General features: G+C 46.7%; 1 non-coding gene across 1 annotated transcript; it reads right to left on the bottom strand.

Annotated features, from left to right (window-relative positions):
* Nucleotides 1–799: 799 nt before the first annotated feature.
* LOC129405212 (U6 spliceosomal RNA) lies at nt 800–906 on the bottom strand. Its single transcript, XR_008630395.1, has one exon. It is a non-coding gene; the product is annotated as a U6 spliceosomal RNA (small nuclear RNA).
* Between the last annotated feature and the right edge of the window lie 13,524 nt (nt 907–14,430).

Raw genomic sequence — 14,430 nt, 5'->3', positions numbered from 1 at the left:
GGCACTTACCTTGTTTGAGCAGCTTACCTTGTAAACCGGTCAACCCAGGTTTTTTCTTTCTTTTTTTTTTTAAATTTATTTATTTTTAATTAGAGAATCACCGTGAGGGTACAGTTACAGATTTATACACTTTTGTGCTTATACTTCCCTCATACAAAGTTTGGGAACCCATCCCTTCACCAGTGCCCATTCTCCACCACCCGTAAACCCAGTGTCCCTCCCACCCTCCCCAATCCCATCTCCCCCCCACCCCACCCTGCCACTGTGGCAAGGCATTCCCTTCTGTTTTCTCTCTCTAATTAGCTGTTGTGGTTTGCAATAAAGGTGTTGAGTGGCCGCTGTGCTCAGTCTCTAGCCCTCATTCAGCCCACAACTCCCTTCCCCCACTGGCCTTCGACTACAATGTAGTTGGTGATCGCTTCTCTGAGTTGACCTTTCCCCGGAACGTGAGGCCAGCCTCGAAGCCATGGAGTCAACCTCCTGGTACTTATTTCTACAGTTCTTGGGTGTTAGTCTCCCACTCTGTTATTCTATATACCATAGATGAGTGCAATCTTTCTATGTCTGTCTCTCTCTTTCTGACTCATTTCACTCAGCATGAAACTTTTCATGCCCATCCACTTGACTACAAAATTCTTGACCTCCTTTTTTCTAACAGCTGCATAGTATTCCATTGTATAGATGTACCAAAGTTTCCTCAACCAGTCATCCGTTCTGGGGCATTCGGGTTTTTTCCAGATTCTGGCTATTGTAAACAGTGCTGCGATGAACATACATGTGCAGATGTTGTTTCGATTGTAAAAATATGGAACGCTTCACGAATTTGCGTGTCATCCTTGCGCAGGGGCCATGCTAATCTTCTCTGTATCATTCCAATTTTAGTATATGTGCTGCCGAAGCGAGCACAACCCAGGTTTTTTCTTCATCATACCATATGGTCCCCTGAGCACTGCCAGGAGTGATTCCTGAGCACAGAGCCAGGCTCTTGAATAAAGCTCACTCCCTGGCTTTCTCCACTTTAACTCAGAGACTTTTGCTGAGGCTTTGAAAAATTCAAGACTATATAGTGGGAATTGACATTCACCCCATCTGCACCAGTCCCCACATTCTTTCTGCTACACATTCTTCCCATTTGGGAATTTCCATTTGGTGTAACAACCTAAAAATAGTAAAACCTCTCTTTATTGTCCCTGTGTGGTTAACTTGCCTAGGATTCAGAGGGTCCTATCCGTGGGACCCAAATGACTTCAGCTAAGGAGCTACTCAAACGCTAAATGACAAAAGCTAATTTCAGACAAACACACACACACACACACACACACACACACACAGTGTTTTTCTTCATCTTAATAGCCATACAAAAGGTTTTTTTGTGCACCTGGATGCTTCCTCTTCTCTCAGATAAACTGTGTCCTTCCTGTTTCCAAACTGTCATCTCACTGACTGCCCTAAGTTTTAATGACCACGTGGCAAAGGCTTTGACCCTATTGCACATCCACAGCAAACAATGAGGCTGCAAAGACATCATGGGATTGGGAGGAATAGGACATTAATCGCACTTCTCTCATGAGCGGCATTTCTTTTTCATAATTATGGTCAAGGAGCTGGAGCAATAGCACACGGGTAGGGCGTTTGCCTTGCACGTGGCCAACCCAGGTTCGATTCCCAGCATCCCATATGGTCCCCTGAGCATCGACAGGGATGATTCCTGAGTGCAGAGCCAGGAGTGATCCTGTGCATCGCTGGGTGTGACTCAAAAAGCAAAAATATAATAATACTAATTATTATGGTCAAGTCATTACTCTTACTCCCACCTTGCAGATGAGACCACTCAAGCTCTAGGAGATTGTGTGATGTATCAAGCTCACTCAGCTCAAGAGAGGCAGAGCAGGGTTTAGACACAGACCTGTCCCACATCTCCCCCTCCCCCATCTCTCACTCTCTCTTATTCCATTTACTATAATGTATTTCTACCTGTAGGTGAAGAAATCAAGGGTTTTTTTCCTTCTACACACTTGAGCACTTTTCATACCATTTTAGCTAGCTGGTATTACAACACAAATTTAGACTTTTGTGAGGGATCCTATTCAACAGTGCTCAAGGTTTCTATGCTAAAGAAACATCTCAGGCCTGGCTTGGGTGGTGCCATGATGATGGAGTCTAGTTGACTTCGTGCAAGACAAACACCTTCCCTACTATACTGTTTCTTCAGCTCCAAAGAGCACAATGGTCATGAATTCTTTGAGAAGCCCTTCATAGGGAGTACCCATCTCTTCTGAGTTTCAGGGCATTGAGTCTTCACTTTTTTTCGGGGGGAGGGGTGGCAATTCCTGGCAATGCTCAGTGATTAATCCTGGCTTTGCACCAGGAATTACTCCTGATGGTGCTCAGGGGACCATATGGGATGCTGGGAATCGAACCCAGGTTGACTGTGTATGAGGAAAACATTCTACCCACTGTACTATCACTCCAGCTGCCAAGTTCTAAAGTTGTTGAGGACCTCCTTGTCTGCAGATAAGGGTGACCTGGGAGAGACATGGCTGTGGGGACTCACCTCTTGGAGGGGCAGGGTTCTTAGCAAAGAGAAAATAATCACCCTAAAGATCCTCTCACACATACCCCCAAATGTAGTGAGTGTGGTGTTACATGCATGAAACCCCATCATTAACAGTCTTGTAAATCATGGCACCTCAATAAAAAATGATGATGATGATGATGATGATGTAGTGACTTCAATTTCTAAGCAAAAAACTAGATTATGAAAAGCATAATATAGTGGGAAAAGACCTAAAAAAAAAGTAAGGGCCAGGAGTGTGAGTGGGGGTAAGGCACATGTTTTACATCTGTGCAGCCCTGGGTTTGATCCCTAACATCAGCGGGTGGGGAACCAGGAGGTATGATTCTCCTGAAATCTCTGCAGTAACTATGGCAATTCCTGTATCTGTGAAATGAGCTGAGGTCGATGACCAAATGCTTCCTGACACTCCCTTCAGATCTATGCCTGCAAATACCGGTGTTCCTGTTTCTTCCAGAAGACTTTACCTCAGCTCTCTGAGGAATATGCATGTTTTGATGAGCCCAGCATTTATCTGAAGCCTCTTCCTAAGAAATAAATGAGTGCAACTTTTCAGGAAAGTGTACACGCAGTGCTTTGTAAGGAGGAAGAAAAGATAAATAGGATTCAAGGTCTTCTATATTGGCCTGAATGACCCCATGTGAAGGAGTTCTAATGCAGCTTGTCCAAACTAGCTTGGCAGACCACGGAGCAGCCAAGTCTGAACAGTCACATGTTCCATCACTAGACTGACATTTGGGTCAGTACTTAATTCCAAGCTTGCCTCAAATTTATTCAGAAACTTTTTCTGGGTTAGCTCCTGATTAACCTTAGCATCTAATGCTGAGCCACCAACACAGAATTCAACTCATTATTCACTGTCACTGTATCACTGTCATCCCATTGCTCATCGATTTGCTCGAGCGGGCAGTAACATCTCCATTGTGAGACTTGTTACTGTTTTTGGAATATCGCATATGCCATGGGTAGCTTTCCAGGCTCTCCCATGCAGGTGAGATACTCTCGGTAGCTTGCCGGGATCTCCAAGAGGGGCGGAGGAATCAAACCCAGGTCGGCCGAATACAAGGCAAATGCCCTACCTGCTGTGCTATCGCTCCAGTCCAACTCATTATTAGGAGAGGTATAATGAATCAGGGCAATTTGTTTCAACCATATGCTTTATATATTATTGTGCAAATTCTTTTCTTTTTAATGATTCTATTGAAAGCAACAATCACAGCACTTTAGTACTTGTCTAAAACTAAACTAGCTTTCGCCTGAAACATAACTTACAGAAGCATGAAACTATGTTCCCCAGACTCTGTATTACCATGAACAAATGACTAATCAATAAAATGAATTTAAAAAAAATAAAATAAAATGGGGGGCTGCAGAATAGCACAGCAGGTAGGGAGTTTGCCTTGCAAGTGGCCAACCCGGGTTTGATTCCCAGCATTCCATATGATCCCCTGAGCACCGCCAGGGGTGATTCCTGAGTGCAGAGCCAGGAATAACCCCTGTGCATCATGGGTGTGACCCAAAAAGCAAAAAATAAATAAATAAATAAATAAAAAATAAAATCATCCACCCCTAACCACCAGCCTTCCCAGTGCTGCTATTTTCCCCTAGCATTTCTCATCCGCCAACATACCAAGTCAGTTATTTTGTCTACTTTGATTTTTGTTTTGGGGCTACACCTGGCTATGCTCAGGGCTAACTCCCTGACTCAGGAATCACTTCTAGTGTGCCCAGGGGACCATATGGGGTGCTGGGGATTAAACCCTGGTCCACTGCTTGCAAGGCAAGCTCCCTACCTGTTGGACTATTGCTCTGGCTGTTATGTCGATTATGTGTCTGTGTTTTCTTCTTCCAAACTGTCCCCTCCTAAGGCAGAGAGCTTATGAAGGTAAAAATATATATATATATTTGATCTTATCCCTGGTTCCTAGCACCAAGTTCTTTAAAACCCTTGGAATTTCCTGACTAATAGGAATGTCTTTATTTTTTCTTAATCTTCCCTTTGTGAGGGAGAAGTTGGGCCACACCCAAGAGTATCAGAAGTGACTTCTGGCTCTGTTAGGGTATAGGGCCAGGGATCAAACCCGGGTCTGCCAGTATACTAAGCAAGTACCTTAACCCCTGTATGGTATAACTGGCCCTGTTTTTTTTTCCATAGTGAACCCCATTCTTCATCATGCTCATAGCCAAATTGATTTTGATGTGATGACTTAAGATAGGGCTCTAGATAGCTGCCGATGGGGCTGATCCCCAGGGGAACTCTGACAATCAGGGTTTGAGCCTTCAGCTCCAGTTAAGACTGAGCTTTGCTAGTGGATTTTAAACGCAGCTCTGTTTTTGACGTCATCTTGGAGATTAGCTTGCTGCTCTAAGAGATTAGAGGCAGGTCCAAACCTGTGCTTCTGGGGAAGTGATTCATTTGAACACTCAACATCTTATTTGTTTTACTTTTTTACTGAGTCACTGTGAGATAGATGATACACGCTTACGAAGTTGTTCATGATTAGATTTCAGTCATATAGCTTTCCAACACCCAATGTACCAGTGTACATTTCCAGGTTCCCTCCCATCACCCCACACCCCCACCCCTGCCTGCCTCTATGGCAGGCACTTTTCTTTTAACTCACTCTCTCTCTCTCTCTTTCTCTCTCTCTCCTCTCTCCTCTCTCCTCTCTCTTTCTCTCGCATTGTAGTTTGCAATATTAATACTGAAAGATTATCAAGAATATCCCTTTCCCTACTTTTAGCACTCAGTTCTTGTCCAGTGTGATCATTTCCTGCTATTATTGTCATACTGCTCTCTTGTCTATCTTACCTACCCTTAGCCCCCACACACTTGTGGTTGTGTGAACAGTCCTCCTAGCCCCTGTTTTCCCTGGTCATGGATATTAGTCTTCTACTATATATATATATATACTATATGTGTTTTTTAATATACCACAAATAAATGCAGTCATTCTATGTCTGTCCCTCTCCTTTTGATTCATTTCACTCATCATGATACTCTCTATGTCCATCCATTTATAGGCAAATTTCATGACTTAATTTTTCCTAACAGCTGCATAGTATTCCCTTGTGTAGATGTGCCATGGTTTCTCCATTCATTCGTCTGTTCTTGGGCAGTGGGGTTGTTTCTAGATTCTGGCTACAGTGACTAGTACTGAAATGAACACAGGAGTGCAGATGGCGTTTCTGCTGGAACACTCACCATCTTAAAAATATTTGTGTGAAGTTTATGTCCAGCTCAACCAGCTTAATCAATGGCTGAATAAATAGCAATACTCCTACTGGAGTGATAGCACATCGGGTAGGGCATTTGCCTTGCACACGGCTGACCCAGGTTTCCTCCGTCTCTCTTGGAGAGGCCTGCAAGCTACCGAGAGCATCTTACCCGCATGGCAGAGCCTGGCAAGCTACCTGTGGTATATTCCATGTGCCAAAAACAGTAACAACAAGTCTCACAATGGAGACGTTACTGGTGCCTGTGTGAGCAAATTGATGAACAATGGGACGACAGTGCTACAGTGCTACAGTGCTACTCCTACATTAAAATTTTTAAAAAGTATTTGTAACAAAAAAATGATGCAAACTAAAATTCAGTGTATTCAAGCATAAAAGGGAGAAATCATTGTTGGACCCCTAGCACGTGTGAGTGCTGTGCTGCGGGCAGTGGTGGGAGTGAGAACCAAGACCAAATGTGTCTATAGCAGAAAGCCTGGCTGATCCCGGCAATGATACTTGAATGAGAACACTAATCCATTAGCAAGAAATAACTCAATTACCGTTTGTTTTCTTTCTTTTTTTTTTTAATGAGGGAAAAATTGCCAGAGGCAAATGATTTAATTTTGAGGTTCACAAATGTTTGCTTCTGGCTGGAAATAAAAAGAGAACTTGTGAATCATTTTGACCTTGTTGGTATAACCTTCAAAACTGAATATTGTTCAGACTTGTTCTTTGGGATGTGATTGTTTGCAGATTATACATTAATGGCTCAGTGGATAAAGGTACTGTATAAATTGTTCTAACTGTAATTTATTGGCTGATTTACTGTTTGTTTCATTTTTTTTTTTTTGGTTTTTGGGTCACACCCAGCGATGCACAGGGGTTACTCCTGGCTCTTCACTCAGGAATTACTCCTGGCGGTGCTCAGGGGACCATATGGGATGCTGGGATTAGAACCCCGGTCGGCCGCGTGCAAGGCAAACCCCCTACCCGCTGTGCTATCGCTCCAGCCCCTGTTTGTTTCATTTTTAATTTGTTTATTTAAAGACAAAAAGATAGTAGAGGGATTAGGGTGTATGCTTGCAATGCTCTGAGACCTGGCTTCAATCAACACCACATGGTCCCCTGAGTATCACTGCCTGCAACCCTGAGACCCCTGAATAGCACCAGGGGTGGTAGGAATGGTCCCCAGCATTAGGTAGTCCATGACCACCTCATACTTGGGTCCTCACACCAAACCTCTAGTCCTATTGTCCAAGAACTACCAGAAGTGGCCAGTGTCCCCCTGAAAATCACTTCGGAGCCCTCCAAACAAAATAAACAAAGCTAATTCATCAAAGAAAATGAATACTTTAATTCCTATGTCTTTGTATGTTTTACTCCCTGCATCTGGAACATTCTTCTCCTTATCCTTGTCTCCCCTAATTTTGGTTAACTGATTCTTTAAGTCTCTGGTCAAGGTGTGGAGTTCTTGAGAAATTCTCTAAGTCCGGGTTACACACCCCTCTGTGTCCTCCTAAAATTTCTTGTGCCCCATCCCTTGCATTAGCACAGACACTGCACTGGAGCAATCTGTTTCATTATCACTACAGTCTGTCATAGTAATTAGTAATAGTACTCACTGGGTACTCACCAGAAACATGAGTTCGCTTAATCTTCTCATTGTGGGAGGTGCTGCTATTATCTCCATTATGTATTATACACATTATGTGTGTGGAGATGCACAGAAGTAAGTGACTTTCCCAGGGTCATGTAGCTAGCAAGTGGCAGAGCAGGGATTCTAACTCCAGCACTCTTGTACAGGCTCCGTGATGACTTCCTCAATTAGCTCAGGGCCAGAGAGATAGTACAGGGGTTAAGGCTCTTACCTTGCATGCATTGACCCTAGTTTGATCACCAGCACTACATATGGTCCCCTGAGGGTGTTACCTGAGCACAGAGCCCAGAATAGCCCCTGAGCACCACTGGGAGTGTCTCCCCAAAACCCCAAAACCCCAAAGTAATAATCAGTTTATCAAATCAGGACAGTCTTGCTCAAAGTCTAGACACTGGTTTGGCACTAAGATAGCACTGATTTTTATATATTTTTACATGTGTTTATTTTTATTTGGCGGTCACACCCAGTGATGCTCAGGGTTTACTCCTGGCTCTGTGCTTAGGGACCACTCTTGGAAGTGCTTGGGGGACCATACCTGGTACTCCAAGATGGATTGTGTGCAAGTACAGCCTTACTCTCTGTACTACCTCTCTGGTCTGAAAGCATTCTTTCTACTTGTTGGAAGAGTGAATGAAATATTCCACTTATCTGCAGAAACTCCCTGCACTGTGGCATGGTCACAGAGGGCTATAAATGGGGTCAGGCAGAGATTTCAGGAGAGACAGAGATGAGAGCAGAGGCCTGAGCAGGAGGCAGAGACTGGTGTTGCACAAATGCTCTGAGAAGCAGGGGCTGACCGGTGTAAACCACAGAGACTACAGTCTCTGCTGGTACCAGGACAGCCTGCAAGCTACCTTGTTCTGGATCTTGAACTAGTCCCCCAGATGACCTCAGTTTTAAGAGACATCATATGTATTCGATTTGCTCAAGTCTGTTACAAACCAAACCAACACGTCTCCATGCCATAAAGTGAAGGCACTGAATTGGCAGAACCATCTGGACAAATTCCCACAGCACAGAGTAAGAGCAACTTTCTTTTACAAAGGTTTCTGAATGCTGCGAGCTTGTGCCAAGGAAGGCCCTGGGCGGCTTCTGGTTGGCAAGTACACGGAGGAAACAGCGTTTCTGCCACAGTTGGACTGAGGACTTCCCTGCCGCCCTTTGCTCCAGAGCACAGGAGGAGGCATTTACGAGAGCGGCCACCTTTCATCGGGGTTTGGGGCAGGCTTTCACTCGAGGAAGGGATGTCAGCAGGTCTTGCTGCAACCGGGCCTGTGCAGTATGGGACTCCACTGCTCCAGGTCATGGGTTCCTTGCCCTCTGGGTCCCTCCAAATCCTCCCTTTTTCCCTGGAGATTTCCCAAGTAACTCCACTACTCAGGAATCTCTCAAGCTTTAGAAGTCTGACCTCATTTGCAGTATGAAGCCAAACGGTCAGGGCAGTTTTATAGGGTACATTCCCACATCAAGGGGTGCTGTTAAGGAGCTGCTCCAATTCCTCAGGCAGCTAATGAACCTCTCTGGGTGTTTATCCCATTCACCGGGCCTGCTGTGTGAGGTCATCTGGAGAATCAACTGAAGAGATATACATAAAGGGGTTGGCACAATGGACCATGACCTGCTGGGCTGATTCTGTTCATCAGGCCCCAATACCCTCCCCCTTTGCCTCTGTGCCCTCTCTGAACCTCGAGGTACCCCAAATTGACTGTGGCTGAAGATGTTGTGGTCACTCACCACATGCAACAGAAAGAGTGTCCTCCTTGAGCACCTCTTTCCCTTGCAGGGGGAGGGCTCCTGGCCAGCAGGAAAGAATGTGCTGCTGCAGCTTTCATCACTGCATGGTTCACTAACCCAGCCAGGCAGAGCTGGGCCGAGACATTTGGGACTTAGTCTCTGCTCTGCCCGTTGCCTGCCTCGTCTTGATCTGCTGGCTTTATCTAAGTACAAGAGCAAAAGCCAAACCGAACAGAGCAAAGGAGCTGATTGGTCTTGAGCTGGAAGGCTGGGCTCTGCCTCTCCTTTCCAGGTGCTCCCGCTTCCCAGTACTTGCTCCCTGAAAGCAGGCAGCAGGGACTTTTTTAATGAGATTAAGAAGTAAGGGTGGGGGGGCTAGGGGCGTGGGGGTGTTTGGGGTGTGAGGGGGCGGGGTGGAGCTATACTGGGATTCTTGGTGGTGGAATATGAGCACTGGTGAAGGGATGGGTATTCGAGCATTGTATAACTGAGATTTAAACCTGAAAACTTTGTAACTTTGTAACTTTCCACAATAAAAAATTAAAAAAAAAAAAAAAAAAAAAGAAGTAAGTGCTGCAAATGTCCTGTGATGAGTGAACCAAGCTGTCTAGGCTCCACAGGCTCAGTCAGGCTCAAATTGGGGGAGCCCGAGCTCACAGCTTTACTGCCAGGCCAGAATGAGGGAGAGCTGAGCGGGACTTCCTGTGTTTGGGCCTGACCCTGGCATCAAGATGAGGTCAGCCACTGCGCAGGGATTTTTATCTCTGCACTCTGACTTCACGGATGTGTCAGCAAAAGCAACTGGCAGGTAAAGAGACAGTACAGGGGTAAGGCCTGTGGTGGTTTGATCCCTGGCACCCCTGAGCCCCACCAGGAGTGATCCCTGAACACAGAACCAAAGTCATCCCTGAACACAGTCGGGTGTGCCCCCCACAAAAGCATCTGAAACTACGGAGAGAAGGGGGTGGGGTAAGGATGGTGGACAACATGAAATTAGGGCATGATTCAATCATGATCCTTGGGGAAATCCTTTTTAAAACATAAGCCATTGCTCTGTGCCAGACATTTACAGATTGTTCATAGTGGCTGACATTTGCTAAGCACTTAGCCTGTGCAAGGTGTGCGTGGTGTGTGTGTGGCAGGGGGCCCGGGGGGGGGGGGTGCAGGAGGGCCGGTATTCTTTTGAACCACACCCGGCGGTGATGAAAGATTGCTTCTTGTGGTGCTCAGGATGAAACTGGGGTCAGCTGTGCGCAAGGAAAGCGCTTTAGTTTCTGTAGTTTCTCTCCCCCCCTCCCCGCCCCCGTACTGTGTTGGACGTTTCCTTTAATCTTCAGAGTAATCCATGTGAAAGTCAGCCATCAGGGCAGGTATTTTCTCCCAACTCAGAAGATTCAAAACTGAAATGTGGACAGGTTAATAATGGCCCAAAGTCAAAGCATTAGAAAAGAAACTTGACCCAGGGTGAACAGCTCTTTGCCTAGAGTAGAGCCTGTCCTTTGCCCAAACTCCTTAATCTCAGCGGGAATTCATGTGCTCACCTCTTTCTTATAACCACATATGCCGCAGGCAACAGCAGCGCCTTGGGAAGGGCTATAGATTCACCTCCACAGCTGATGCCCCAGCAGTGCATGTCTGGAGGACATAGTCCAGCAGGGAGAGGGAGGGGGGCTGCTCTCTGTTGGTCTGGGTACAGATAAGCTCCAAGCAAAGCCTGTGACATGGAAATGGGGTGCAGGGACATATGTGTCTTCCTTTATTTTTAATATAGGGGTTACACCTGGGGATCCTCAGGCCAGACCTGATGGTTTGCTATTTCCTATCCTACAGTGCTGGGCGTCCCCCAGGCTATACAGGGTGGTGGTCAGGGTCCGGAGGGGAGGGGGCGGAGATGGGGTCTTGCACATACCAGGCATATGTCTACCCCTTGCACCATATCTCAGCTTCCTGAGATAGGCCAACAGGGATCAGCAGGACTCCAGACCTCCGGAAAGAAAGGCATGTCTGCCCTGGAAGGGCTTGTGTGAAGGCAGCACCTCCAGGAGGCTGAGTCATCCCAGGGCCCCCACTGAGACTGTTGGAGCAGGAGGATTTAAGTTGGGCCTAGTTCAGAGCTCAGGTCAAGGTTGGGTAAAGCCCAACCACAGTGTTTTCCCCAGTGGTGGCTCCTCACCTCCCTCCCTCTGGGATCTTAGCCAGCCCCTGAGCCAACCTGTTACCTCCCTTCCCCCCAGAGGGCAGAGGGCTGAGAGGCGCAGGCGTTTGCCCAGAGTGCCAGCAGCATGGGTCAGAGCTAGCACTCCAGTTCCCAATGTCCTCACCTCTGCCCTGCCAAGCCCAGCTCTTCACTGTACTCTTTACCCTGTCCTCCTGGGCCCTTGGAGAATTCTTTCAAGAGATCTGCAGTCCCTCTGATCATTGTTGGCATTTAGCTCTGAGTCCGGGCACCAGTAGGTACAGCTACGTGTCACCATGTCTTTTTTTCCCCCCAGGATCTCTGAGGAGCTCCCAAGTGAGCATTGCAGTGGCCCTGGCCCGGGGAGTCCTGGAAGACCAGGCTATGCCCAGACTCACTCAGTGAATGTCCCCAGAGCTCTGTGGGCTGCTGTGCTGCTACTCCTGCCCCTGGCAGCACATAGGATGCCCAGGCATGTGGTCAGGCCACCAGCCCATATAGCAGCAACATCAGTGGCTGCCCCGGGTGTTCTGGGAGCACCTCTCCCAGTGGAGGGCTCGGGACAATCTGTAGGAATCTGCAGGAGAGAACCAAGGTATCAGGGGAGGGAAGAATGGGTGTCTTCCTTCCGGCTTAGAAAGGACTCTCCCATCCAAACATATAATGATGTTCTAATCTAGCAATGCAGGTGTTAAAATTTGAAGTTAAACTTTCTTATCCATCTGGAATTTGTTCTTGTGGACATCACACGGTATGTGGAATTTCTTTAAAATTCTCCATCAGGTTGGGTGTAGAAGCCAAAAGCTAGGAGAGAGGATGGAATGGGTGACTCAGCTGGCTCGGGGGTTGGGGGGGGCCTGCCCAGGGGGGAAGCTTGTTTGCTGAAAACACACAGGATTGTTTTCTTGGCCAGCTTGGAGTCCCATCTGCTTCCTGCCAAGGACACACAAATCCTGTGTTCTCAGAGTCAGCCTTTCCGGTGTGACGGGGCCCAGGCTTTGGAGGCTCAAAGGGATGTGCTCGGGGCTGTTGACGGAGCATGGGAAGGCAAAGCTGCAGAATCTCTGTGGACCACATGAAGTAAACCTAAGGGATGGCCATGGTTCTGCTGTCTATGAGGCCAGCACCCAGCTAGGGGAAGTGGGCCAGAAACCAGGAGCTTCCAGACCCTCAGCAGCATCCCTTTCCTTCTTTCGTCGTTTGGATTGTTGTGGAGCCACTGGAGTGGGGTGCTGGGGCAGAGCATGCGGTCCCGAGGATCAAACCAGAGCCACCCACAGGCAAGACATGTCATCTACCACTTGCCCTACAGCCCTGGACCCTCAAGTGACACTTTTTTGTTTTTTATTTTGGGGGTCTGGAGCCAAACAGGGGGTGATTCCTGACTCTGTGCTTAGGGGACCACATATGCAGTGCCAGAAATTCAAACTGGGGTCAACAGTATGCAAGGCAAGTGCCTTGACTGTGCTATCTCTTCAGCTCTCAAGTGGCATTTATTTATTTATTTATTTATTTAGGTTTTTTTGTTTTGTTTTGTTTTTGGGTCACATCCAGTGATGCAAAGGGTTATTCCTGGCTCATGCACTCAGGAATTACTCCTGGCGGTGCTTGGGGGACCATATGGGATGCTGGGATTCGAACCCGGGTCGGTCGAGTAAAAGGCAAACGCCCTACCTGCTGTGCTATTGCTGTGCTATTAGCCCCATATTTATTTATTTACTTAACAGACAACAAGCTTCTAATGTTTTTTTCAGTAAGAAATATGCTTTTGGGGGCTGGAGCGATAGCACAGTGGGTAGGGTGTTTGCCTTGCACGCGGCTGACCCAGGTTCGATTCCCAGCATCCCATATGGTCCCCTGAGCACTGACAGGAGTAATTCCTGAGTGCAGAGCCAGGAGTAACCCCTGAGCATCACCAGGTGTGACCCCCCCCAAAAAAAAAGCAAAAAAAATATATATGCTTTTATTTTTTTTTAATTTTTTTAAAAAGTTTTAATGAATCACTATGAGATACAGTTACACACTTCCAAACTTTCATGATTACGTTTCAGTCATACAATGATCAAGTACCCATCCCTCCATCAGTGCCCATTCTCCACCACCAATGTTCCCAGTTTCCCTCCCACCACTCTGACTCCATTTCCCCCTCCCCCATCTCTGTAGCAGGCACAGTCCCTTTTACTCTCTCTCTCCTTTAAGGTGTTATGGTTTGCAATACAGGTATTAAGTGGCCATCATGTTCGGTCTATAGTCTTCTTTCAGCACACATCTCCCATCCCGAGCAAGCCCTCCAAGCATCCTTTCCTTGGTGGTCCCTTCTCTATCTTAGCTGTTAAGTGGCTTTCTTGATACCGCTTATCTAGCTTTATCAATGGTGGCCCTGAGGGCCTCATGCATGTTGGCACCACAAAAAAAGGGTTGGATGGTTGAAAAGCCATTAGGAAGGAAATGGCAATGCCTATGAAGAGGAAAGTTGAAATAGGAGAACTTTAATACCAATCCTGAATATGGAAGATGTCATCCATTCAATCACTTAGCAAATATTAGTTGATGCCACCTATGTGCCAGGATTTTTCCAAGAATATATGTGTATCATTTTCCATGACAATAAGCTTTCTGATTCTAAGGCACCAACAATTCACTTCAGTTCTGACACTAACTACTAGAAATTAGCACAGACTTCCCCCTCCAGGCGAAGCACTCAGTAACCCACCCATCTCCATCCCCCAAGGATGTCCCCTTCACATGCCAGCACCAAGTGGGGACTCAGGCCCCTTGAATTTCTGTAACTCTGACTACTAAATTTGGGGTTCCCACAAACCCTCTTCAGGTTTGATAATATTCAAGAATTACACACACACACACACACACACACACACGCCTCAGAAATTTATGCTGATGACCACAGTTTTTTATACCAAGTGTATGTAAAGGAAGAGTCAGATGAAGAGATCTGGAGAACAAGGGCCTCCAAGGTAGGAGCTTCTGTCCCAGAAAAATCAGGGCACAACTCGCTCCTGGTACTCAGATGAAGGGGAGGATGGGGAGGAAGTAGATGGAGCTTGAGAG

Source organism: Sorex araneus, chromosome 5 (assembly GCF_027595985.1).
Source record: "Sorex araneus isolate mSorAra2 chromosome 5, mSorAra2.pri, whole genome shotgun sequence".
NCBI lineage: Eukaryota > Metazoa > Chordata > Mammalia > Eulipotyphla > Soricidae > Sorex > Sorex araneus.
The sequence above is the reverse complement of the archived record's forward strand: the minus strand, read 5'-3'. Positions and strand labels throughout refer to the sequence as shown.